The following is a 27,798-nucleotide window of genomic DNA, read 5'->3' as shown; positions in this document are numbered from 1 at the left end:
CGAAGGGACTAAGAACTTGACAGTGTTTTTCACCATCCTCAACCCCAAGGCAGAGATTCAGTCCTCCCTGGAGTCAGTGGCTCACCGACGGGTGGAGAAATGAGCCAGGATACCTGCAGGCCAGAGCTGGTCCAAAGGAAACTGTTAGCTGTGGGGTCCAAAAACCCGACAGAGTAAGTGCAACTCAGACTCACATGAGTCAAGTTGGGTGGCTCAGTAAAGAATCTGCCTGCAGTGCAGAACTGGCTTCAGTCCTCGGGTTGGGAAGATCCCCTGGAGAAGGAAATGGCAACCCACTCCAGTATTCTTGCCTGGAAAACACATGGACAGAGGAGCTTGGCAGGCTGCAGTCCATGGGGTCACAAATAGTCGGACACAACTGAGCAACATACACACACACACACAGACACAACTCACATATGCCACCGAAAGCATGGGAGGGAAGAAAGCACGTGGGAACCAGAAGAGGCTCCTTCCTCTGCTGTATCTCTGCAGCCCTCTCCTGACAAAGCCTGCACTGACCAGCCATCAGAGGAGACATGTTTGCAGGGCCCAGCTTGAGTATCACAAAGCAGGACAAAAAGAGGGTGGACTTGCAGTTAAAAGGCAGTATATTCATAACACAGCACCTTTGCTTTAGCTCCAGAGATATGGTAGTTAACAAGATAAATTAAGGTCTTTATTCTCACTAACCTTATCATCTGAAGAGAAATAGAAGTAAAAAGGTCATGGCAGGGAGTAGCTATTAAAATGTTAGTTACTCAGTTGTGTCTGACTCTTTGTGACCCCATGTACTGTAACCTGTCAGGCTCCTCTGTCTATGGGATTTTCCAGGCAAGAATACTGGAGGGGGTTGCCATTTCCTTCTCCAGGGGATCTTCCCAACCCAAGAATTGAACCCAGGTCTCCTTCACTGCAGGCAGAGTCTTTACCATCTGAGCCACCAGGGAAGCCGTATTAAAGGATGACTTTGAATCCCTCCACCCACCAAAAAAAGAGAGAGAAGGGATTTAACAGTTCTTCACTTACTATGTGCCAAACATTCTAAGTATCAAATATTTATCATGTAATCGCTGCAATTTAAAGATTGGGATTATTATCCCAGTTTTTAGATGAAAAAAAAAAAATGGAGTCATCCTGCATCCATTTCACAAAAGACTTTTTTAATTTAAAGGAGTTCCTTTTGAACATGATTTCAGGAGGTTTCATCTGAAATCTTGATCAGGTTTGGAAAAAAACTTTTGCTGAGATTATTCGAGCGGCCAGCTGAGAGCACGAAAGAACACCGAGATATGGATGTGCTAAAAGGAGGAGTCTGGATGGAAGGAACTGGGGGCTTGCCACGGACCAACCTGGCTCCCTTCACAATATTATCCAGAAGCGCTGACGGCCTGGCCAGTGATCCATCTCTCCTGCCATCCCCAGCAACAAGCCTGCTTCTTTATTTATTGATTAATAATGTGTTCAAACCATGGCAGCACATTTTATTTTAGTATATCTAAATAATTGACATCAAACATTAAAAAATTATTTTTCTACTATGACTATGTGAATAAGGGAGAAGCAGCTAAGAGACCGGAGGAGAAATAGTGGCAGCAAATGAGGTCTTTCTATTTTAGCAAATGTGAAGTTGACTCTACGTATCACAGATCTTATTTATTATATGTATTTCAAAAATATCAGGCAAAACAATTTATAGACTATGAAACAAACACTAATTTTGGCATAACAATCTCTTGGGGTCACCTGATCTCTTTTAAGAGTATCAGAGCCCTTAATGGTCAAGAGATCAATTGATCAGAGTTGATCAAGATAAATGATGTATACTAAAGGTTGACTTTCACAGGACTAAGGATATTACCTAGGATAATTTATTTCTCCATAAATTATACAAATGACATCTATATCATACAATTATAAGTAGATTCCATCTCAGATAAGGAATGTAAGAAACATAGCCGTAAAAGTTAATTCTCTGACCAATAATATCTAGCCTCATTCTCTTCATCAAACCTATGCTTATGGTCTCCAGAAAATGTCCAGGAAGCTGGGATTATAATCAGAATTCCAGATAACTGTAATTAAATAGTAGATGGTAAAGAATCTGCCTACCAATGCAGGAAACTCAAGAGATGTAATTTCGATCCTGGGTCAGGAAGATCCCCTGGAGTGGGAAGTGGCAACCTACTCCAATTTTCTTGCCTGGAAAGTTCCATGGACAGAGGAGCCTGGCAGGCAACAGTCCATGGGGTTGCACAGAGTCGGACATGACTGAGCAACTGAGCACTCAGAAACACAAAGCCAGAGTTATCTTAAGGACAAATGCAGAGTATGCTTACAAACTTTTAGACTATATCACACATAAGGGAAAAAAATCAAAGACCATAGTGAAACATGAGTTTATCACTAACAAGCAATGTAGAATTAAACGTCTGTAAGTTGATGTGCCTATTAGGGTGCAAGGCTGACTGTCCTTCAGTTTCTAGTCTCCTCTCTTATGATAAGAGTCAGTCTTCCCTGGTTGAGGAAACTCCTAGGGAAGAGAGTTATGACTGTTGACAGGAATGTTTTTTTTTAGAGAATGTGTTAATATTTTTAGGCAGATAAGGAAAATAAAAAAGTTTCTCCCTGCATTTGCTGTTTTCAAGTGCTTAAGGCTTAAAATAATCAAAATACCAAAGCAGCACCCCTGAAAGTGGCTTGTCCTGAACTCCTCATATTTTGGGATGGCATATTCTTTTTTAAATAGTTATTCAATTATTTGGCTGCACTGGGTCTTAGTTGTGGCATGTGGGATCTAGTTCCCTGACCAGGGATCAAACCCTGGCCCCTTGCACTGGGAACATGGAGTCTTAGCCAGACCACCCTGGGTTGTATATTCTGCCCTTCAGCATCATCACAGCTAATACTGAAGGTGGTACAACAGAGTGCTATCTTAAACAAAAATATATGGCATTAGCTTAGCAACTGGGCAGTAGATGGAAGGAACCTAGACATCACCATCTGGAGAGAGAAAGACCAATGTTATACAATAACATTTAAACTAGCAGCTAAACTTGGAAGGCTGTCCCCAAAAAAGTACTTATTGATCCAGCTTCCCTGGTGGCTCAGACAGTAAAGAATCTGCCTGCAATGCAGGAGACCTGGGTTCGATCCCTGGGTCGGGAAGTTTCCCTGGAGAAAGGAATGGCAACCCGCTCCAGTATTCTTACCTGGGAAATCCCAGGACAGAGAAGCCTGGCAGCCTACCATCCATGGGGTGGCAAAGAGTTGGACACAACTGAGTGACTTTTACATTGATCCTATAGCTCTAAGGAAAGTAGTTGCAAATATCCAGAATATTAACATGCATTGGTTCTTTTCTTTGTTTACAGAAAGGTATCACAAGGAGCTGAATTCAGGCAGGAACTGACCAGTTTACAAACAGAAATGAAAAGGAATTGGGGGAATAAAAAGGCAAGAAAAATGCTTCTAAATTCTAAACAGAGGAAAATAAAACTGAAAGAGCTTTTCAGAAAAAAGGGTTCATTAAGATTTCTCAGATTTGCAAAGTGACTTTTTTTTAAAGGTTTTTTTTTTTTTTTTTTAATGTGGACCATTTTTAAAGTCTTTATTGAATTTGTTACAGTATCACTTCTGTTTTATGTTTTGTTTTTTTTGGCCCCAAGGCAGTGGGATCTTAGTCCCTGCCCTGGGATCAGACCTCCACCCCCTGCATTGGAAGGCCAAGTCTTAACCACTGGACTGCCAGGGAAGTTCCTGCAAAGTGACTTAGATCGAGTTCTTTTTCTACCTTTCCACTTCAGCCTACTTTTTCCAATACCCTCAAAGTGGCTCCCATTGAGTTAGGGAGCGGGGACAGTGACCAGGACTAGGAAGCCAAAAATTATAATAAGATTTGAGAATTATGTTTAGATTCAGGATTTGGTTACGGAATCTAGTTTCTGAGAGATAGCCCAAAATATCATAGACCTGATCCAAAAAAATGTTTAAAAAAATATTAATATCAAATGGTCATATTTGTTGGGCAAAAGTAAAGCCCAAATTTTAAATAGAATGGTCAGAAAGATATCATTAAAAAGATGGCCTTTGAGCAAAGGTTTAAAGGAAGTAAGGGTGAGTTTTACTCCTACACCTTTGGGAATACCCACCCCTTTCATATTTACCTGTCAAAAGGACCATCCTGGATGCTAACTCATGAGAAGCTTTTGCCAACTGCCACGACTAGATGCATGCATTCTCCTTGAGCCCATGAAGAACTCTGTTATTCTCTTGTACAATCTGTTCCCACATTCTTGTTTTCTTACACGTGTTCTCATTCACTTGTGAGTATAGGAGAATGACACACCCAACTTAATAAGAATAACCTAAGGTTAATAAATTGTAGCTCTCTTTTCCTTAACCACACAACCTCCATCACCTCTCCATGTATTTTGATATTGATGATTGACATTTCTCAACATCCTTTTACCCTTTCCAACCAAACTGCTGTTTATACACCCATTCCACACAAATACTACCTTTCCCTGCCTCATATACAAAGAATGTTCTTCCCAGGTGGCTCACTGGGAAAGAATTTGCCTGCCAATGGAGGAGACATGGGTTTGATCCCTGGGTTGGGAAGATCCCCTGAAGGAGGAAATGGCAACCCATCCCAGTATTTGTGCCTGGGAAATCCATGGACAGAGGAGCCGGGCAGGCTGTTGTCCATGAGGTCACAGAGTCAGCCAGGACTAAGTGACAGAGTACATACACATATAAAAAGGACACGCGTTTTTAAAGATGTATACTATGTTTGTTAATACAAAGGATGAAAAATGTTAAGGACACCCACAGGCTTAACTTGAGTCAAGGGGACAGAATGGTATATAGGCAAAAAGAGACAGACTTACAATAAGACAGTGTGAAGGCAAAAGCAGAGCAAAACAAAGCAATTACAGAATTTAGGTTCAATTTAATCTGAGGTTAACAGGAAGGCTTTAGAGAGAAGATAATGCTTAGCGATTCAAGTCCTTGCTTATTCTCAAAGGAAAAAGGGTAGAGGGAAAAAATCTCACTTGCCTGGGAATCATTTGCAGACAGTCTCACTGAATATACACCACCAGTAACTCCAGATTGTCTGAAAGGAAACTTAGTAAATACTGACTACAGATCTGAATGTTTCCAATACTCTTCAAAGAATCTCTAATTATTTATTTAATGCTGTTTAACAAAAATTCATGGACATGCTTTAGCAGCTGTCAGTTTCATTCAGGATCCATTTTGAAACTGACAGAGGCTTTCTTTCTTTTAATAACAACCTCATTCCTCTTGGAAAACCATAATCCTGAAAGAAGTATGTTAAAGTACAGGAAAAACTCTTTCAAGAATAAATAAGTTTGTAGTTTAAATTTGAATGGATTTCTAAATGTTTCTTCTCAAGGAATTTTGTAAGAATAATTGCTAAAATTAAAACAGCTCAGGGACAAATCCTGCACCCATCTCTGCCTGGGAGGTAAAGAGTACCTGCATATAATTGCAAGCTCAAAGTGAGCCTCTGTACTTAAACGCAAACATTTAAGGAATGCAGTTCTTGTACATACAGAAGGATATTTCGTAGAAAGAGAATGATCCTTGGAAATAAAAGTATTTTGTATGAGGATATAATAGACAAAACTCAGACCAAACCTCTAAAATAGAAACTTACCTCTTTTCTAGGACAGAAACACAGAGATCCATTTTGGGTCACATTTAATTTCTTGCTTATAATGAGAACATTAATTTTATTTTTTTAAAGACTAGAAAGCTTATAAAATTCTTATATGAACTTCATGAGAGTATATAATTCTTATATAACACTTTGCTATCAAGGGATTCCAAACTCTTTATAGAATGTTAGTTGGTTTAATTATCACAGTTCCCAAGCAGGTAAAGAAGTGACAAGTGGTATGTGTGATGGGCTTTATCTCATTTTCTACTGTGAGTCATGGTTACTCTTGAAGCAGAAATGGAGCCATACTTTCCTAATATGCAGTTGATCTGACTCATTCTACCTCCCCCTGAGTTGGGTGGTTATGTTCCAGTTTTGCTGTTATTTCTATTTCACTAAGGTCTCGCAATGGAGTGTCATAGTCTATGCCTCCATGTTGGATTTGATGAGATGAAGGCAAGTAAAAGCTTTTTAGAAGATACCAGCTTTGTTCTGTTTTATGGGCAGTTATAGCTTCAGAGTACTAGGTCTCAGTACACGATGAATTCTTCTTTGTTGTGACATATGTAGGGTTCAAATGTTCATTAGAAGTTGGATTTTTTTTAATGTAAAACACAATACATATAGTGTTCAAAATTCAAAATATTTAGAGGAGACACAATGAAAATAAATCCTCTCCTACCTCTCTTACCATAAGGTTCTTCCCACAGAGGCAACCAGTGTTAGCAGTTTCTTACAGAGATATTCAACACAAATCCAGGAAGGGAGGTAGCAGGGGAAGGGATAGATAAAGATATTCCATAAATTATAACAGACCTATACACATTGTTCTACTAGGCACTTTCTTCACTTAAGATATCTTAGCAATCATTCCATAACAAAATAAAAAATGCTCCCATATTCTTTTTTTGTAGCTCTGTAGTTTTCATTGTGTCAACATACCAAACTGTCTTTAACCAGTCTTTCACAGATGATGTTAAGATTGATTCCAATACTGTGCTATTATGAACATTGTCACAATGAAGGACCTGATAGGAAATTCATTTCCCACATTTACCAGTAGGATAATTTCTCAGAAATGGAATTACTAGGTCAAAGAGCATATATACTTTCATTTATAGATATTTTTCAAATTGTTCACTGAGAATTTATCAATTCACACTCCCACCAGAAATGTCTAAGAATTTCTATTTCTCTACATCCATGGCAACATAGTGTTCAGTCAAATTATATATAGACTAAATAATGAGTTCCCAATTCTTAAAGGAAATACTTGATACATCAAAGGCTATCTTATGTTTCCACAGGCCCACACACTTAAAATAACTTGTGTACTTATTTTCAAAAAAAAGTTTTTGAAAAATTTTAACTTGAGGTAAAATTGCTTATAAGTACAGCTCTACCCCATGCACTGTGACCATTGTTGTTCAGTCGCTCAGTCGTGTCTGACTCTTTGCAACCCCGTGGACTGCAGCATGCCAGGCTTCCCTGTCCTTCACTATCTCGAGGAGTTTGCTCAACCTCATGTCCATTGAATCAATGATGCCATCCAACCATCTCATCCTCTGTCACCCCTTCTCCTCCTGCCCTCAGTCTTTCCCAGCATCAGGGTCTTTTCCAGTGAGTCGGCTCTTGACATCAGGTGGCCAAAGTATTGGAGCTTCAGCTTCAGTACTTCCAATAAATATTCAGGGTTGATTTCCTATAAGATAGACTGGTTTGATCTTTCAGTCCAAGGGACTCTCAAGAGTCTTCTCCAGCACCACAGTTCAAAAGCATAAATTCTATGAACATAGCTTTGCTGAAACAATTTTGTGTGTCAGATTTCTAAACCTTAACAAGCTAACAAGTTGTTTCAATAAATATCTGATAGAAAACATTTCTAGTACTATTGAAGATTCTGAACAATATATTGGAGCCTCTTATACTGTAATGTGGTCACTTTCAGGGAAATGTGGACGCCTGAATCTAGTGAAAAGTAGAAAATACTATTTCATATATGGTATTTAAAGTATGTATCTGTAGTACAGGGTAGGCATTTTAAAATATGCATGGGTTAGGATTTGTGATATTACAAGCTGAATTGCAGTGAAGTTCTGCCAAGTGAGAAGTTGTTTTTATGAGATGTTTAAATGTATGTTGCATGTTCCAACAGAGCTAGCCTGCTGTATACTATACATTATGTATATAGCATTTGCAGAGATATAATCAAAATGTCTAATATTCCAAATGTGGACTTGCACTCAACCATAAATTATGTTACAGATATCTTGTAATAGCTCTCTCCATTTACAATTACAGGAAATTCTCAAGATTTTATTATACACACGTATGGACAGGTATGCCCCCAGAGCCTTCCTGTTTTACGCAGAAACTAGTGTTTGACAAAGCTCTAAAGTATCAGACCTTGATAAGTAATGTAAAAATACTTGATTAATACTGTAATATCAACAAAAGTTTACTATTCATTCAAGGCCTTCTCTTGAAAATCTTTGTTCTTACAAAATAAGGCTATTGAGGAAACCTTCTTGTGGTTATATTAAAGAGGAAAGATTAAAACATGTCTATATTGGTATTGCTAGAAGTTCATATGGCATAAAAACTGCCTCTCACTTAAACGTTTATAATACCAAATATTCCTTGACACCATTTGAGTTAGATACTAAGAATTTTTAAAATAAACTGAAAATGAATTAAAGACCTAAATGTAAGAGCTGAAACCATAAAACTCCTAGAATAGAACATGGGCAGAACACTATTTGACACAAATCATAGCAATAATTTTTTTAATCTGTCTCCTAGGGCAAAAGAAATAAAGGCAAAGATAAATAAATAGGACATAATTAAACTTAAGAGCCTTTTATACAGAAAAGGGAACCATTGAGCCCTTGTGCATCCATGGTGAGATTCTAAATTGGTACAGTCACTATGGAAAACAGTATGGAAGCTTCTCAAAAACTAAAGAACTACCATATGACCCAACAATTTCACTCCTGGGTCTATAGATGAAAAAAACACTAATTTGAAAAGATACATGCACCCCAATATTTATAGCAACATTATTTACAGTTGCCAAGATATAGAAGTAATCTACATGACTTCTTTGCCAACAAAGTTGTTACTTTGTTGGCAAAGACATTACTTTGCCAACAAAGGTCCATCTAGTCAAGGCTATGGTTTTTCCAGTAGTCACATATGAATGTGAGAGTTGGACTGTGAAGAAAGCTGAGCACCGAAGAATTGATGCTTTTGAACTGTGGTGTTGGAGAAGACTCTTGAGAGTCCCTTGGACCGCAAGGAGATCCAACCAGTCCATTCTGAAGGAGATCAGTCCTGGGTGTTCTTTGGAAGGAATGATACTAAAGCTGAAACTCCAATACTTTGGCCACCTCATGCGAAGAGTTGACTCATTGGAAAAGACTCTGATGCTGGGAGGGATTGGGGGCAGGAGGAAAAGGGGATGACAGAGGATGAGATGGCTGGATGGCATCACTGACTCGATGGACGTGAGTCTGAGTGAACTCTGAGAGTTGGTGATGGACAGGGAGGCCTGGCGTGCTGCGATTCATGGGGTCGCAAAGAGTTGGACACGACTGAGTGACTGAACTGAACTGAACATGACTTCTTGGGTGGTGCTAGTGGTAAAGAATCCACCTGCTAATGCAGAGACATAAGAGACATGGGTTCAATCTCTGAGTCAGGAAGGCCCCCTAGAGAAGGGAATGGCAACCCACTCCAGTATTCTTGCCTGGGAAATCTCCTGGACAGAGGACCCTGGTGGGCTACAGTCCATGGGGTCACAAAGAAGCAGACATGACTGAGCAACTGAGCATGCATGCACCACATCCATCAAGAGATGAATGGATGAAGAAGATGTCACACACACACACACACATATATATACACATACATACATACATACAAGAGAATACTTTTCAGCTATAAAAAAGAATGAAACTGTTATTTTCAATAACGGGGATGAACCTAGAGGGTATTATGCTGCTGCTGCTGCTTAAGTCGCTTCAGTCATGTCCGACTCTGTGCGACCCCATAAACGGCAGCCCACCAGGCTCCCCCATCCCTGGGATTCTCAAGGCAGGAACACTGGAGTGGGTTGCCATTTCCTTCTCCAATGCATGAAAGTGAAAAGTGAAAGTGAAGTCGTTCGGTCGTGTCTGACCCTCAGCGACCCCATGGACTGCAGCCTTCCAGGCTCTTCTGTCCATGGGATTTTCCAGGCAAGCGTACTGGAGTGGGGTGCCATTGCCTTCTCCGGGGTATTATGCTATTATCACTTAAATGTGGAATCTGAAAAAAAAACTTTAAATGCATGTATATAACAAAACAGCAATAGACCCACAGATATAGAGAACAAATTAGTGTTTACAAGCAGGGAGAAAGAAAGGTGAAGGGGTAATATAGGGGTAGAAGATTAAGAGATACAACTACTGTTCTATACATCTGTGTCTCTTTTGCTGTCTTGCATACAGGGTTATCGTTACCATCTTTCTAAATTCCATATATACGTGTTAGTATACTGTATTGGTGTTTTTCTTTCTGGCTTACTTCACTCTGTATAATAGGCTCCAATTTCATCCACCTCATTAGAACTCATTCAAATGTATTATTTTTAATGGCTGAGTAATACTCCATTGTGTATATGTACCACAGCTTTCTTATCCATTCATCTGTTGATGGACATCTAGGTTGCTTCCATGTCCTGGCTATTATAAACAGTGCTGCGATGAACATTGGGGTATATGTGTCTCTTGATTCTGAAGGGAGGGGGGTTCAGGATAGGGAACATGTGTATACCTGTGGTGGATTCATGTTGATGTTTGGCAAAACCAATACAATATTGTAAAGTAATTAACCCCCAATTAAAATAAATAAATTTATATTAAAGAGATACAACCACTATGTATAAAATAAATAAGCTACAAGGATATATTATACAGTACAGGGGAACATAACCATTATTTTATGATCATTTTAAATGGAGTATCATCTATAAAAATATTGAATCACTATTAAATCACCTGAAATTAATATAATATTACTTCAGTTTAAAAAGGGTACCTCCACAAGGTAAAATGGCGTATTACTAACTCAGACACAACTTTTGTTGAAGATGATTTTCAACAGATCCCATAACCCACTCAAGTGTGATATTAATAATGGTAAATAATACTTTACAATAGTCCTGTGAATGTGAAAGTCACTCAGTCGTGTCGGACTCTTTGCGACCCCATGGACTTCAGCCTGCCAGGCTCCTCTGTCCATGGAATTCTCCAGGCAGGAATACTGGAGTGGGTTGCCATTGCCTTCTCCAGGGGATCTTCCTGACCCAGGTATCGAACTCAGGTCTACTGCACTGGAGACAGATGGTTTACCATCTGAGCAACCAGGGAAGCCCTAATAGAGGCATACCGTGGAGGCATTGTGGGTTCAGTTTGAGACTATCAATAAAGCGAATATCACAATAAAATGAATCACACTAATTTTTTGGTTTCCCAGTGCATATAATAGTTATGTTTACAGTATACAGCAGTCTATTAAGTGTGTGATATCACTGTTTTTAAAATATATACCTTAATTTTAAAAAACACAGTTAGGATAGTAATATCAAAGATCACTGATCACAGATCACTGTAACAAATAATAATGAAAACAGCCTGAGATACTGAAAGAATTACCAAAATGTCACATGCAGACACAAAGTAAGAAAACGCTGGCTGGGAAATGGCACAGACAGACTTGCTCAGTGCAGTGTTGCCACAGCCTTTACTTTGTTTAAAAAAAGAGAACTGAAGCACAATGAAACAAGGTGTGCCTGCTTGAGAAATTGCTTAATTTCTCAGTAGAAGCAATTGGAAGCCAGAAGTCAGTGGGATAACAGCTTTAAATTGCAAAATAATAACTATAACAATAAGATTCTGTCATATGACAAAACTAAAGCAATGTAATAAAATGTTGATGTCTTTTATTCAAGGAAAAACAAGGCATGAATTGGAGAAATACATTGCCTCGCAGGCAGTGGAGTGCTCTGCCCAGTAATTTTGGATAACAGCAAGTTTTACAATAAAAAGGCAATGTGTCAATGGGCACGACTGACTAGGAGGTCAGGGATTTCTTTACAAGGCTAGTAGGTCCTGTTTTCCAGGGTAAGGTAACCTAGGGCTTCCTTGGTGGCTCAGTGGTAACGAATCTGTCTACCAATACAGATGTGGGTTCAATCCCTGGGTTGGGAAGATACCCTTGAGAGGAAAATGGCAACCCAATCCAGTATTCTTGTCTGAGAAATCCCATGAACAGAAGAGCCTGGCAGGCTATACAGTCCATGGGGACACAAAGAGTCAGACACAACCCAGTAGCTAAACAACAAAGGTAACCTAGCTAGAGCTTAGTTAGAGGACCATGATTAGTATCATGTTAGCTTTCCTTGACAGGTGTTTCCAGTGAGTATGGGCTGACTTAGTCTAGACTTGTGATGTGGGTCAGGCCACTGGGACAGCCTCCATTTTGTGGGTCCTGTATAATAAATTATCTTTATCAATGCCAACCTTTAAGTGCAAACCCAGCAAAAGATATCTTCTGAGAATGAAGATGGAGTATGTCAGACAAAATTGGAAGACTTCATCAGCAACACTCACTAAAGGAAATGTTGGAGGCTGTTCTTTAGGGGAAGGTGTAACTTCCAAACTAATGAAGAGAAAAAATAGAACAAGCATACAAACAAAAAATTAATCCCAGAAATGACAAGAATATTGAAAAACAGCATCAAGGAATAGGTCTGGGGCTATACCCCATAGGCCCAGCCTCCAGACCAAAGAAAGAGCCCAGAGACAGTGACAGAGATAGCAGGAATTTACTGGACCTGGGATCTTCATGTCCAAATAAAGGTCTTGGAGCGACACCCCACCATGAATGGCAGGCAGGACATAACCACAATCTTTGGAGAAGGAGACTACCATTTATATGGGGGGTGTTAGTTGCTCAGTTGTGTCCAACTCTTTGCAACCCTATGGATTATAGCCAGCCAGGCTCCTCTGTCCATGGAATTTTCCAGTCAAAAATACTGGAGTGGGTTACCATTTCCTTCTCCAGGTGTATTCTTGACCCAGGGATCAAACCTGGGTCTTCTGCATTGCAGGCAGATTCTTTACTGTCTGAGCTACCAGGGAAGCCCCTTTTTATAAGGGGAATGGATGTTAAGTTGGCTCATCAATTACCAGGACAATTAGCCACTAGGGCTCGGTACAAGCATTTAGGCAGTTACCTATTAAGTCCTATAATAAGAGGGTTGGATAATTGTGTGAGTGAAGTGGGGACTGGTCAAGCAGGGGTTCTGCAGAGAGGAAGAGAATAGCTATATTGAAGGACTTGACCACACAATAGGTGAGACAATTAGAAAGAATTGTCTTGTTAGATGATTAAAACTGAAATGAACAACAACAAAAAAGTGACTCCTATAAAAATTGGGGGAAGGGTCTTCATTAGGGGTCCTAGGATGCTACTGAGGTTTTGTTTCTTAACGTAGGTATGGTTACATGGATTTTTCACATTGTAATAATTCTTTAAGCGCTATGTTTGGCTTGGTGTATTCTTTTGCAGCAAAAATATTTTTAAAACTTGACAACTCTGTCTCAGCCTCATTGCAAGAAACATAAAAATGATTAAATGGCCCCTCAAACTCCTGAAAGATCTCACAAGGTACATTTGAGGATCAGAAAAAGTTTAGAAAAACTCTCACCCACACCCCATGAAAGATCTGATTTTCTATAAACTACGCCCTTGCTTTGATATTAAATGTCTGTCTATATTCCCTTTTCCTTCTGTGAAGCTTTCTCTCAACAAGGTATTTCATTCATTAGAAAACCTATCATTTCATTCACACAAATTCCTTCTAAAAGTGAGGGCACTGTGCTGCCTAGAACTATTTGTGGAGGAGTTTTGATCAGATCTATTTTTTTAAAAATAGACTTTTTCATTTTTTAAAGATTTGATAGACACTATTTCAGTAGTTTGCTAAAAGGATAGATCTTAAATGTTCTCACTACAAAAAACTAAAATTGCAAATAGCAAAATAAATAACAGGCTTACAGAAATTTTGAAATAAGCTAAAGAAATGTTTCAAACCTTATAAAACTACCACATTCCAGGCTAACATACCTGAAGCTTCCTTGTACAAGTCCCAATAATTACAACATCCCAACATCAGTCTTTAATCTAGCTCTGGCTTCTGGTCTCCATCACTCATGATCTTGATAAACAAACCATACCTTCAGGCTGGTGCCAAAGTGAAAACTCAAAAAGTAAGAAACACTTGACATTCAGACTCAACAAATTACTCTGATTTTTCTTTGAGAATAATTTTCTGTTTTGGGGGCATTTTGAGTTTTGCCCGTTCACTGGCTATTTCTCTCTTTTAAAGTATTGTTTAAGCAGTGAAAGGGGCTTAATAGGATTCCTGCCATGATTTCAGTGTTGTAATTAGAAATTACATTTATTTTAATCCCCAGGCTTATTTTTCCTTTCCATACAAATTTTTATCTTCTATCTTATGTTTTCCTCCTTCCTTCTCTAAGTTTCTTTAGTTTTAAGACTTTAGATTTTCTGGAATGTGAAAACTGGACTCCTTAAAAGTCTGGAGGCATTTCAACAATTCTTTTTATGAGGTAACTGAAAGGCAAAGCTAACAGCAATGAAAGAGCCAGAACCTTTTCTGTTCTTGTCTAGATGACACATCGGTTTGTTGTGATTTTAATTTTGGTCCAGAAATGCTGCAGAAATATTGCTTCTGAGGAAAGGCTAAGAATCCAAATTGTAAACTCAATGAATCAAATATATGCCTGTATTTCATATTAAAAACATATAGGCAAATACTACATTTTAAGACTTCCTGATATGAGGACAGGACAGTCATAAGTTCAGATTAAACTGGAGTTTGGGATGCTACCCAGGGAAAGACTTAGCTGAGATACTTAATTAAAACCATCTGTCAAGGCAAGAGGAACCAAATACAGAGAAGATGGATGAATGGTCCTATAGGCGGCTAGGAAGGAAAAGCAGAATCCCCTGCATGTGAGCTTTAGAGCTGGGTCTAAAAAGTGAACTTGTGGATTCCTAAGCTTCTAGAACACTTCCTGGGCTCAGGGAGAAGCACCCTCACCATTGGGCAGGGCGGCTCCACTTGGATCCTGCATCTTAGTTGATGGGTGGGTGAGAGGATAGATGAGAAAGATTGAGGGCAGGAGGAGAAGGGGGCAACAGAGGATGAGATGGTTGGATGGCATCACTGACTCAACGGACATTTGTTGCTGTTGTTCAGTCGCTCAGTCATGTTTGACTCTTTGCAACCTCATGGACTGCAGCCATCTCCTTCACCATCTCCCGGAGTTTGCTCAAACTCATGTCTATGGAGTCAGTGATGCCATCCAACCATCTTGCCCTCTGTTGTCCCCTTCTCCTCCTGCCTTCAATCTTTCCCAGCATTGGAGTTTTTTCTAATGAGTTGGCTCTTTGCATCAGGTGGCCAAAGTACTAGAGCTGCAGCTTCAACATCAGTCCTTCCAATGAATATTCAGGGTTGATTTCCTTTAGGATGGACTGGTTTGATCTCTTTGCAGTCCAAGGGACTCTCCAGAGTCTTCTCCAACACCACAGTTCAAAAGCATCAATTCTTCGGTGCTCAACCTTCTTTATAGTCCATCTCTCACATCTATACATGACAATGGACATGAGTTTGAGCAAACCCAGGAAAATAGTGAAGGACAGGGAAGCCTGGTATGCTTCAGTCCATGGAGTCGCAAAGAGTCAGACATGACTGAGCGACTGAACAGCAACAATAAAGATGGTAGATGAGGGGGAGAGGGAACCTCTGTCCTTATACACACACCCCCCCCCCCAAAAAAAAAACACTTCTCTGCCCTTTCCCTTCCCTGCTTTCCTATCCTCAGCCTTTACTGTTTATTGTTCTCTGGGTAAATGGAGGATGAGGATAAACAATCTTTTAAAAGAAGCTCTTTTCTCTTAGTTCCCAAACACCCTTCAGGCAAAATTTTCTGCTACAATGATCCTTTATTGGGGTTTTTGAAATTCAAGACACAGCATGACTTGCATCTTCTAAAAAAAAACAAGGAGGGTGGGGAGGTAATAGGGAGCAAACTTTCAGTAAAGTGCGCGGAAGAGTAAATGTTTTAGGTTTGATGGCCATATGGTCTCTGTCTTAAACACTCAACACTGACGTCTTAGCCCAAAAGCCGTCATAGATAATACTTAAATAAATGAGCGTAACTGTGTTCCCATAAAACTTTATTTATGGATGCTGAAATCTTCTTTTATTTCTTTTTCCACTTATCTTTAAAAACGTAAAGACCATTCCTAGCTTGGGGTCATACCAAAATAGGCAGCAGGCCAAATTTGGCAATGAGCTATACATATTTTTCTAACCCTTGATTTAAAAAGTAAGATCTTTTTGCTTTAAAATTGAGGTTATTTTTAAGAAAGCATAACCTTATTAATGGTCAAAAAATGCACATCAAAAACACAACAAGATAACATTTTCAAGATAACATAAAAATAATTAAGAATTAATGAAGGTAGATTGACCCACCTGGAGCTTTCCAGGTGGCGCTAGTGGTAAAGAACCCGCCTGCCAATTCAGGAGATGTGAGAGACAGAGACCTGGGTCTGGAAGATCCCTTGAAGGAGGACATGGCAACCCACTCCAGTATTCTTGCCTGGAGACTCCCATGGACAGAGGAGCCTGGTGGGCTACAGTCCATGGGGTCTCAAAGAGTAGGACACAACTGAGTGACTTAGCATAGCACAGCATGGATTGACCCATAGTGCCTGTACTTTGGGGTTTAAGTTTAGGTGTAGGTGTTAAATTCATTGGGGCAATCTGTGTGTATCTGATATTTACTTACTTGTAATGTTTGATGTGATAGAGAATTTAATGGATTAGTTAGGAAGATTCCAATTAAAATGTATGATAAAATGTATGATTGATTATAGGTGACTTCTGATTTTAAGTTAAAAGTTGGAAAAGACTTTACACTCAAATGATAGCAAAATGCTTGGAAGAACTTTTAGTCTCTATAAGTTTAATAGTTTATATTAAAATTTACCAGTTTAATTTATATTGTTCAAGTATGTAAAAAGGACTTATCTGTTTAAGTAGTAAACTTGCATGGTCAGACATTGAAATAAAATTCATTGAGTACATTTATAAATACAATGTAAAATATTTAAACACACTGGATAAACTAAAGACTATTTAAGGATGTTTATCCTGAAGATCCCTCAGAGAAGGAAATGGCAACCCACTCCATTATTCTTCCCTGGAGAATCCCATGGACAGAGAAACCTGAAAGGCGATAGTCATAGGGTCACCAAGAGTCAGACATGACTGGGCGTACATGCACACATCCTATGCAACTTAACTAAACATTAATGAAAGAACAACTGAGACTAATCCTTTCTGTGAAAAAGCTTCTTGAACTTCAAAACTCATGATGATAAGAGGGACCCATAAAGAGCACAATGACAGGAAGAGGACACCAGGTACAGATAGCAAGACTGGCCAGTGCACGTTGACAATCGAGGGTGCCAATGATATTGTACCAACTGGGTCTGTGCCCATGATGCTAATTGGTAATGTTTTTCCATAAGATATGCTCTTGACCCCAAGCAATAGCCAAGCTAAGCCACCAGTAGCCAATCAAATGTCATGGATCAGGAAGATGTCAGTGTTGCTGTTGAGCACTTTGAGGAAGGAGACCCACCGATGTTTTAGATCTTCAGCATGATGCCACCAAGTAGCTGGAGCACAGTATTCCCTGTAACTTGAGAAATACCGTCTGCATAGAAATGTAGAACAGAAAAGTGGTGTTTGTCTAAACCTGCCATGAGTCGAATCCCAAAGCTTTCCTGAGAATGTTTTAAGAACAGAGATCGCCAAACTACAGTCTGGGGCAAAATCTGGCCGGCCACCTGTTTTTGTACAGCCCTCAAAATAAAAAATAAATGGTTTTTATATCTCTAAAAGTTAAAATCAAAGCAAAATAATATTTTGTGACACATAAAAATTACACCCAATTTAGATTTCAGCATCCATCACAAAGTTTAATTGAAACACAGCCATGCTCGTTCTTTGGCTTTGTGTGTTGGTTTCACAATGGCAGACTTGAGCAGATGCGACAGAGGCCATATGGCCTGCAAAACCTAAAACGTTTACTACTTGATCCTTCTTAAAGTTTGCCAGACCCTGCTCTAGGTGGGACAGCTTTATCACCTCCAGAGAGTTGATGTGCTGCGTGGACAATCCACGGCTACCACGTATTTCTTATCCCAGGTGGCCTGAGATGATTTACTGGCCAGAGGTTTGAGGTGGGGAACTAACCCCTGGAGCTGCAAACAGGCAGGCAGCTCTGCATGACACCAGGCGACTCCTCATTCATGTTATTAATATGTAAGCAGGTTGGCCTCTCCCCGGATTAAGTTACTCTCTTGTGAGAGTTAGCAGCAGATTAAAGCTAATCTCTTTACCTTTGCTCTCAAGAAATTTTAGTATCCCATTTAACTCAAAAAACATTTTAATCTTTACTCTTTGGATTTCCACTACCTCTTATTCAAGTCATCTTCAAAGAGGATAAAGAAAATTCTTGTTCTTCAATTAGTATTAATATTAGAGTAGCCCATCTTCCCAAATAGGAACCTCCAAGTTATATGCCAGTCAAGCCTTATGAGTTCAGATGCAAATATGAACTTACTGTTAGGTTAATAAAGTGTGAACTTTAGCACGCTCACATGATAGCCTTTTTTTTTTTTTTTTAATTTTTATACAATTTTTAAGGTTACTTTCCACTTACAGTTGAAACAAAATATTGACTTTATTTCCTGTGGTGCACAATACCTCCCTAGGCCTGTTTACACCCAATAGTTTGTACTCCCTACGACCCATATAATGTCTCCCTGTGACTGGTAATCACTAGCTTGTTCTCTGTATCTGAGTCTGCATCATTTTTGTTATATTCATTTGTTTGTCATATTTTTTAGGTTCCACATATAGGTGACATCATACAGTTTTTGTCTTTCTCTGACTGATTTCACTTAGCATAACGCCCTCCAAGTCCATCCATGTTGCCGCAAATGGAAAAATTTCATTCTTCTTTTATGGCTCAGTAGTATTCCACTGCACATATATATCACATCTTCTTTATCCTTTCATCTGTCAATGGACACTTAGATTGCATCCACATATTGGTAATTGTTATTATTTATGCTGCTCTGAACACTGGGATATGTGCATCTTTTTGAAGTGGTATTCTTGACTTTTTCACATATATACCCAGGAGTGGGAATTGCTGGGTCATTCTTGATGAAGGTGAAAGAGGAGAGTGAAAAAGTTGGCTTCAAACTCAACATTCAGAAAACGAAGATCATGGCATCTGGTCCCATCACTTCATGGCAAATAGATGGGGAAACAGTGGAAACAGTGTCAGACTTTATTTTTGGGGGCTCCAAAATCACTGCAGATGGTGACTGCGGCCATGAAATTAAAAGACGCTTACTCCTTGGAATAAAAGTTATGACCAACCTAGATAGCATATTGAAAAGCAGAGATATTACTTTGCCAACAAAGGTCCGTCTGGTCAAGGCTATGGTTTTTCCAGTGGTCATGTATGGATGTGAGAGTTGGACTGTGAAGAAAGCTGAGCACCAGAATTGATGCTTTTGAACTGTGGTGTTGGAGAAGACTCTTGAGAGTCCCTTGGACTGCAAGGAGATCCAACCAGTCCATTCTGAAGGAGATCAGCCCTGGGATTTCTTTGGAAGGAATGATGCTAAAGCTGAAACTCCAGTACTTTGGCCACCTCATGCGAAGAGTTGACTCATCGGAAAGACTCTGATGCTGGGAGGGATTGGGGGCAGGAGAAGAAGGGGACGACAGAGGATGAGATGGCTGGATGGCATCACTGACTCAATGAACATGAGTTTGGGTGAACTCCGGGAGATGGTGATGGACAGGGAGGCCTGGCGTGCTGCGATTCGTGGGGTCGCAAAGAGTCGGACACGACTGAGCGACTGAACTGATGGTAGTTCTATTTTTAGTTTTCTGAGAAACCTCCATGCTGTTTTTCATAGTGAAGGACAGCCTATTTCTGATGCATTCCATGCTCATCTGTATTGGAAAAGCAAGATTTTTAACTAATCTTTTGAGACCAATGCTTCAATCCACTCGAACATTCCTTCTGTCACTCCTACCTCCTTGTCTTTGGAAGGGCCATGGTTCTTGAAGGATCCATCTAAAGGGAGGTAGAATTTGGGTTATGTTTAGTTCAGGATGCTGCTGCCAAGTCGTTTCAGTTATGTCCAACTCTGTGCAACCCCATAGATGGCAGCCCACCAGGCTCCCCTGTCCCTGGGATTCTCCAGGCAAGAACACTGGAGTGGGTTGCCATTTCCTTCTCCAATGCATGAAAGTGAAAAGTGAAAATGAAGTTGCTCAGTCATGTCTGACTCTTAGCAACCCCATAGACTACGGCCCACCAGGCTTCTCCGTCCATAGGATTTTCCAGGCAAGAGTGCTAAAGTTGGGTGCTATTGCCTTCTCCATTAGTTCGGTATAAGTGGGATTATATTTATATGACTTGAGTTACCTGATCTATACTTGTTAGCTGTCTTTTTCAACCCATTCTGCCAACATAATGACTCTGTGACAGGTGAAGTAAAGTGATACAAACTCATCCTATAATGTTCAGGACTGGAAGTAGGATTCAAGGGGTATAAGATGTGTAAAGCCAGATTCTGCTCTATAGAATAGTCTTCATGTCATCAGACATGCATAGTTGTAAGCATAAGATTTGCTTTTTTTTTTTTTTAACCATCTAGTCAAGTCAGAGAAGGCAATGGCACCCCACTCCAGTACTCTTGCCTGGAAAATCCCACACACGGAGGAGCCTGGAAGGCAGCAGTCCATGGGGTTGCTGAAGGTCGGACACGACTGAGCGACTTCACTTTCACTTTTCACTTTCATATATTGGAGAAGGAAATGGCAACCCACTCCAGTGTTCTTGCCTGGAGAATCCCAGGGACGGGGGAGCCTGGTGGGCTGCCATCTATGGGGTCGCACAGAGTCAGACACGACTGAAGTGACTTAACAGCAGCAGTCAAGACAGACATCCTCTGCTGTTAGAAATGTGCTTGACAGAAAAGCACATGCAGTTATAAATGCACTGTATATTTTTTATGGAAATCATGTAAAGTACCAGAGAAGGCAATGGCAACCCGCTCCAGTACTCTTGCCTGGAAAATCCCATGGACAGAGGAGCCTGGTAGGCTGCAATCCATGGGGTTGCTAAGAATCGGACAATACTGAGCAACTTCACTTTCACTTTTCATTTTCATGCATTGGAGAAGGAAATGGCAACCCACTCCAGTGTTCTTGCCTGGAGAATCCCAGGGATGGGGGAGCCTGGTGGGCTGCCGTCTGTGGGGTCGCACAGAGTCAGACACGACTGAAGTGACTTAGAACGAGCAGCATCTAAAGTAAAATTTCTGTGTTTTCAGAATTTGTGTTTTTTTAATTTATTTATTTTTAATTGAAGGATAATTGCTTTACAATATTGTTTTGATTTCTGCCATATATCAACATGAATTAGCCATAGGTGTACATATGTCTCCTCCCTCTTGTACCTCCCTCCCACCCCCACCCTTTCCTACCCCTCTAGGTTGTTACAGAGCCCCAGTTTGAGTTCCCCGAGTTATACAGCAAGTTTCCTTTGGCTATCTATTTTGCATATGGTAGTGTATATGTCCATGTTACTTTCTCCTTTCATTTCACCCTCTCCTTCCTTCCCCCCCCACCCTTGTCCACAAGTTCGTTCTCTATGTCTGCATCTTCATTGCTGCCCTGCATAGGTTCATCAGTACCATCTTTCTAGATTCCATATATATATGTCAATATATGATCAAAAGTAGTGTTTTTAAAGCATGAATCTGTAGCACTTCTGCCAGCAGTGAGTACATTCATGTGATAGGTCACATGTCTTACGCCTTCCACTGTATCATAGCAAATCCTAGTGCATACTTAGCATATCGTGGCCTGATTAAGGCTCATGGTTCCAGACAATATGCTTTGCAAAACTACCACTAACTCAGTTAAGTAGCTTGAAGAAACCATTGTTTTTGTAGCAAAACTATATATTCTTCAGTAAGCTAGTAGTTGCCACGAAAGAGTGATTTGCCTTGGAAACAAACAGACCATTCTGTCATTTTTGAGACTGCATCCAAGTACTGCATTTCGGATTCTTTTGTTGACTATGATGGCTAATCTATTTCTTCTAAGGGATTCTTGCCCACAGTACTGATATAATGGTCATCTGAGTTAAATTCACCCATTCCAGTCCATTTTAGTCCGTTGATTCCTAAAATGTCGATGTTCACTCTTGCCATCTCCTGTTTGACCACTTCCAATTTGCCTTGATTCTTGGACCTAACATTCCAGGTTCCTATGCAATATTGCTCTTTACAGCATCGGTCTTTACTTCCATCACCAGTCACATCCACAACTGGGTGTTATTTTTGCTTTGGTTCCATCTCTTCATTCTTTCTGGAGTTATTTCTCCACTGATCTCCATTAGCATATTGGGCACCTACTGACCTGGGGAGTTCATCTTTCAGTGTCCTATCTTTTTGCCTTTTCATACTGTTCACAGAGTTCTCAAGGCAAGAACACTGAAGTGGTTTGCCATTCCCTTCTCCAGCAGACTACGTTTTGTCAGAACTCTCCACCATGACCCATCTGTCTTGGGTGGCCCTACACAGGCATGGCTCATAGTGTCATTGAGTTAGACAAGGCTGTAGTCCATGTGATCAGATTGGTCAGTTTCCTGTGATTGTGGTTTTCAGTCTGTCTGCCCTCTGATGAAGAAGGGTATGAGGATTATGGAAGTTTCCTGATGGGAGAGACTGACTGAGGGGGAAACTGGGTCCTGTTCTGATGGGCAGGGCCATGTTCAGTAAATCTTTAATCCAATTTTCTGTTGATGGATGGGGCTGTGTTCCCTCCCTGTTATTTACCTGAGGCCAACTATAAACTTGCATCTGGATCAGTCTCTTGTGGGGTCACTGCTTCTTTCCCCTGGGTCCTGGTGCACACAGGATTCTGTTTGTGCCCACCAAGAGTTTGTTTCCTAGTCCTGCCTAAGTTCTGGTGGCTGTATGGTGGGCTCAGTGGCGACCTCCTCTAAGGGGGCTTATGCCATACACATGTTTGCTGCACCCAGAGCCCCTGCCCCTGTGGCAGTCCTCTGCTGACCCATACCTCCACAGGAGACACTCAAACAGAGTTCTGCCTCAGTCTCTGTGGGGTCTCTGGGTCCTGGTGCGCACAAGCTTTGTTTGAGCCCTCTGAGAATTGTTTAAGCTGGATTTAGAAAAGGCAAAGGAACCAGAGATCAAACTGCCATCTGTTGAATCATCGAAAAAGCAAGAGAGTTCCAGAAAAACACCTACTTTTCCTATATTGACTATACCAAAGCCTTTGACTATGTGGACGACAAAAAACTGTCGAAAATTCTTAGAGAGATGGGAATAACAGACCACCTGACTTACCTCTTGAGAAATCTGTATGCAGGTCAGGAAGCAACGGTTAGAACTGGACATGGAACAACAGACTGGCTCCAAATAGGACAAGGAGTACGTCAAGGCTGTATATTGTCACCCTGCTTATTTAACTTATATGCAGAGTACATCATGTGAAATGCTGGGCTGGATAAAGCACAAGCTGGAATGAAGATTGCCTGGAGAAATATCAATAACCTCAGATATGCAGATGACACCACCCTTATGGCAGAAAGTGAAGAAGAACTAAAGAGCCTCTGATGAAAGTGGAGGAGAGTGAAAAAGTTGGCTTAAAACTCAACATTCAGAAAATGAAGATCATGGCATCTGGTCCCATCACTTCATGGCAAATAGATGGGGAAACAGTGGAAACCGTAGCTGACTTTATTTTTCTGGGCTCCAAAATCACTACAGATGGTGACTGCGGCCATGAAATTAAAAGACACTTACTCCTTGGAATAAAAATTATGACCAACCTAGATAGCATATTAAAAAGCAGAGACATTACTTTGCCAACAAGGGCCCATCTAGTCAAAGCTATGGTTTTTCCAGTGGTCATGTATGGATGTGAGAGTTGGACTATAAAGAAAGCTGAGCACTGAAGAATTGATGCTTTTGAACTGTGGTGTTGGAGAAGACTCTTGAGAGTCCCTTGGACTGCAAGGAGATCAAACCAGTCAATCCTAAAGGAAATCAGTCCTGAATATTCATTGGAAGGACTGATGCTGAAGCTGAAACTCCAATACTTTGGCCACCTGATGCAAAGAGCTGACTCATTTGAAAAGACCCTGATGCTGGGAGGGATTGGGGGCAGGAGGAGAAGGGGACGACAGAGGATAAAGATGGTTAGATGACCTCACCGACTCAATGGACATGAGTTTGAGTAAACTCCGGGAGTTGGCAATGGACAGGGAGGCCTGGTGTGCTGCAGTCCATGAGGTCACAAAGACTAAGCGACTGAACTGAACTGAAGAGTGATTTGACTGTAGCTCAATACAAAGGAAGAGTGATTTTAAGACATTCTTGGATTGCCTTTGTGAACCATGTTAATTTTGCATTTTTTAAGAGACTACCTCAAACTGTGTAAGCATCCACAAGACCTATACCTGCCCTGGCCAGGTCCACTCATCTGATTCCCAATATGAGAGAGGAGTTGCACTGGTTGGTCTACTCTGTTGTCTAAATAATAAATAATACACATTTGTGAGAAAGATGGTGTAGGGGAAAGACTCTATTATTATTACTGTGACTCTTACTATCTACAAATCTGCTCCTCTTTCAGTCTCTTCACATGCCAGCTGATGACTTAGTTCCATTCTTAAATTTCAAATTACCCATGAAGAAGTCTAACTCAACTTTTCTTTCTAGGCTACAGTATAGGTTATTGAGGAGCCCATGGAGTAACCACCCTTTTGCTCCAAACAGTGGCCATTCCTTTGTAAAGAACAACTCTGAGCCTCACCAGTATTCCTGGGCATCTCCTTTAATCATCTCTCCAGTCAGTACATGAATATGAAAGAGGCTTGATGAGCAGCATTGAGTACCCTACTGAGGCTGGAGAACCTGCAGCAGAGCCAATCCACACACTCCCTGCCCTTCTCCAGCAGCCCTGGCTCTCTGGGTGTAGGGACAGAGAAGGTAAGCTGCAGCATTGGTCCAGGGCTGGGGTTGGCTGGTGAGGGTGCAGTGGCATGAGGTCACATAGCGAGATGATTGTAAGTGCTGTCAACCACGATGTACGGTTTGGTAAAGAAAGAGTGAAGGCTGCAAGGGAACTGGAAACCAGGAGAAAGCAATAGAATCTAGGGATTCAATATGTAAATGAGATTAAAACTCAGAAAGGTGAAAGCATGGCTCAGGATCTGTTGTGGTCCATGAGTGGTTAAGATTTTGGAAGTGTCATAAGATGTCCTCAAAGTGCATGTCTGGAGTGGAGTGGAGATCTGGATCATTGTAGTCAAGATGGTGAAGGTTCAGGTGTCAATTACGGATGTTTCTAGAATGTTGTCTTGCTTCTAGAATGTTGTCTGCAGGTGGGGTACTGACTGCACACCATGAGGAAGTGCCCCATCCCAGTGCATGAGGGAAAATGACCACAAGGTCAGCAGAGGGCAGCACCAAGTCAGGACAGATGGCAGTGCATCCATGTAGCATTATCTTTGGAGGAAGATACTCCTCTTCTAGAGTAAAACTAAAGAGTAGAGGCATTGAAGCCATAAAGGGGACCTGGGAAAATACCAAGCAGGAGAAGAAATGGAAGATTGGCTATGACTTCCATGAGATTTGAGCTATTTATCCAGATATGAGGATTTAGTTTTGCTCTAGAAGGCTTTTCAGAAGCCATTTGGGTGTCTGGCAAAGAAATGAAAATCATGAATCAGTTGCAACCATTTACGAATGAAATTCTCTCTGAAAGTTTAATTTAGTCTTGGCAACAGCAAAGGAAGGGTCCACTTGTCATGGTGATTCTTGCTGTCCAAGTGTTTGCAGGAGGCCTTCTTCAGAGTGGCACACAAGGAGCCTGGTACTCTTGAAAAGTAGAGATGGCAAAGTAGAGATGGCATCTTAGAGACAGAGCTCATCTGCCTGAGAGTCCAGGTACCTGAGAAAAATCTGCTTCACAAGTCAACCATGTTTTCAGTAGATTCCCATAGTTGATTGATACATACAAATGATTTGTTCATTCTGTTTCCCCTGGGGGTGGGGGGAACAAATCTAATAGCAACTTGGCAAATAATCACCATTGAATTTGCTGTCCTAAAGGTCTTTTTCAAAGCAGTTTATCCTTTAGGAGCAAAAAAAAAAAAAAATAGTGCTTTTGTACTTTGGGGCTTCCCTGGTGGCTCAGACAGTAAAGGATCTGCCTGCAATGCAGGAGACCCAGGTTCGATCCCTGGGCAGGGACGATCCTCTGGAGAAGGGCATGGCAACCCACTCCAGTATTCTTGCCTGGAGAATTCCATAGACAGAGGAGCCTGGTGGCCTGCAGTCCATGGGACTGCAAAGAGTCAGACAGGACTGAGCAACTAATGCTTTGGCTCCATGTCCGTTAGCTCCTCTGCTGCTCCATTTCTAGGGTGTTTCATGGTAGCCCTGCACCTTGTGTGCAGTGCAAGGAGCTTCCTTTGATCTATCATGTCAGCAGTCAGGGAAGCCCCTTAGCCCATCAGAGGTCTGCCTCAAAGGACAGACTTCAAAGTGATTGTCATTCTCAGAAATAAGCACACTAACGGGTCTGTATGGGTTTTTTTAATCACATGCCGCCGACAGAAACTTTATCATTGGTTTTGTTTTTCTATGTCCCATTATCCTTCCAGCCTTCCCCCTTTGAAGTGTTTACTCACCATCTCTACATCTGGGTTTTAAGGGGGATTCTGCAGTAGTTTACAGCATACCTAACAGCAGAGCAAGATACTCTGGGGGAAAAAAAAGAAAGACACACCATGATCCCAGATCTAATTGTCTCCCACCTGCTCTCCATTACCCAGCATATTTGTTTCGGGGTCGTGCAGATTTAAATTTGTGTCTAGCTTTAATTAGAATAGCATGACCAATCTGACCAAATGTCACATACTAAATGATTTAGAGACCACACTGTGATTCTTAATTCATTTCTCGGTAGTAATCATTTTTTGACACTGAGTCAAAATACTTCTTATAAGATTCCTTCAGAGGACGGCAGCATTACCCTTTGTGATTTGCAATGATTGTTCTCATCATTGTTTATTTAGGATGAGCTTGTTGCCACTTTATGGATCATTTTACATCTGAACAAACTCATAAAAGTATATTGGCAGTTTTAATTACTAATTAAAATACACTGACTTCATTTGTTTTGCTGTTGTTCAGTCACTGTCGTGTCCAATGCCTTGTAACCCCATGGACTGTATGTAGCACGCCAGGCTTCCCTGTCCTTCACAGTCTCCTGAGTTTGCTCGAACTCATGTCCATTGAGTCAGTGATGGCATCCAACTATCTCATCCTCAGTCACTCCCTTCTTGTCCTGCCCTCAATATTTCCCAGCATCAGGGTCTTTTCCAATGAGTCCATTTTTCACATCAGGCAGCCAAAGTTTTGGACACTGACTTCATACTTAGTGTATATAATGAGCTCAATTCAGCCTTTTTAAATGAGAAAATTCACTTTATGCAGGGATAATGGTTGGAAACAGACACAGATCCCTTCTAATGGATACTGATTGGTATAACCATTTTACTGATGTGATGGTTACAAGAACATTCTGTATATTTGATACAGCTCTATGTGCTATTGTCAGAACTCACTCATGTAAGAGAAGAATACAGTTTTGCAAAAGGGTGAATCCTTGCACAAGCAGGAAGTCTGAATTAAATAAACTAATACCGTAGGTACTGTCCTATATCTCCAAAAACTTATCTTTAGTAGCCACTGCTCAGTTTGTATCCCAGCCAAAGCACAGGCTGCGAAAAAAAAAAAGGGGGGGGGGCCAGGGCGGGGAA

General features: G+C 40.7%; 1 protein-coding gene and 1 long non-coding RNA gene across 3 annotated transcripts in view; one reads left to right on the top strand and one right to left on the bottom strand.

Moving 5' to 3' along the window:
* CPA6 (carboxypeptidase A6) overlaps window positions 1–27,798 on the top strand; it is a 294,891-nt gene that overhangs the window by 145,113 nt on the left and 121,980 nt on the right. The gene's annotated exons all lie outside the window — the stretch shown is intronic.
* LOC112449514 (uncharacterized) overlaps window positions 1–27,798 on the bottom strand; it is a 157,220-nt gene that overhangs the window by 9,853 nt on the left and 119,569 nt on the right. Inside the window, exon 3 of the long non-coding RNA XR_003038069.2 lies at window positions 26,665–26,736. This is a non-coding gene — a long non-coding RNA (uncharacterized lncRNA). The remainder of the gene's footprint in view (window positions 1–26,664; window positions 26,737–27,798) is intronic.

This window comes from Bos taurus, chromosome 14, assembly GCF_002263795.3.
Source record: "Bos taurus isolate L1 Dominette 01449 registration number 42190680 breed Hereford chromosome 14, ARS-UCD2.0, whole genome shotgun sequence".
Lineage (NCBI taxonomy): Eukaryota > Metazoa > Chordata > Mammalia > Artiodactyla > Bovidae > Bos > Bos taurus.
Note: the sequence above shows the minus strand (reverse complement) of the source record. Positions and strands in the feature narration are given on the sequence as shown.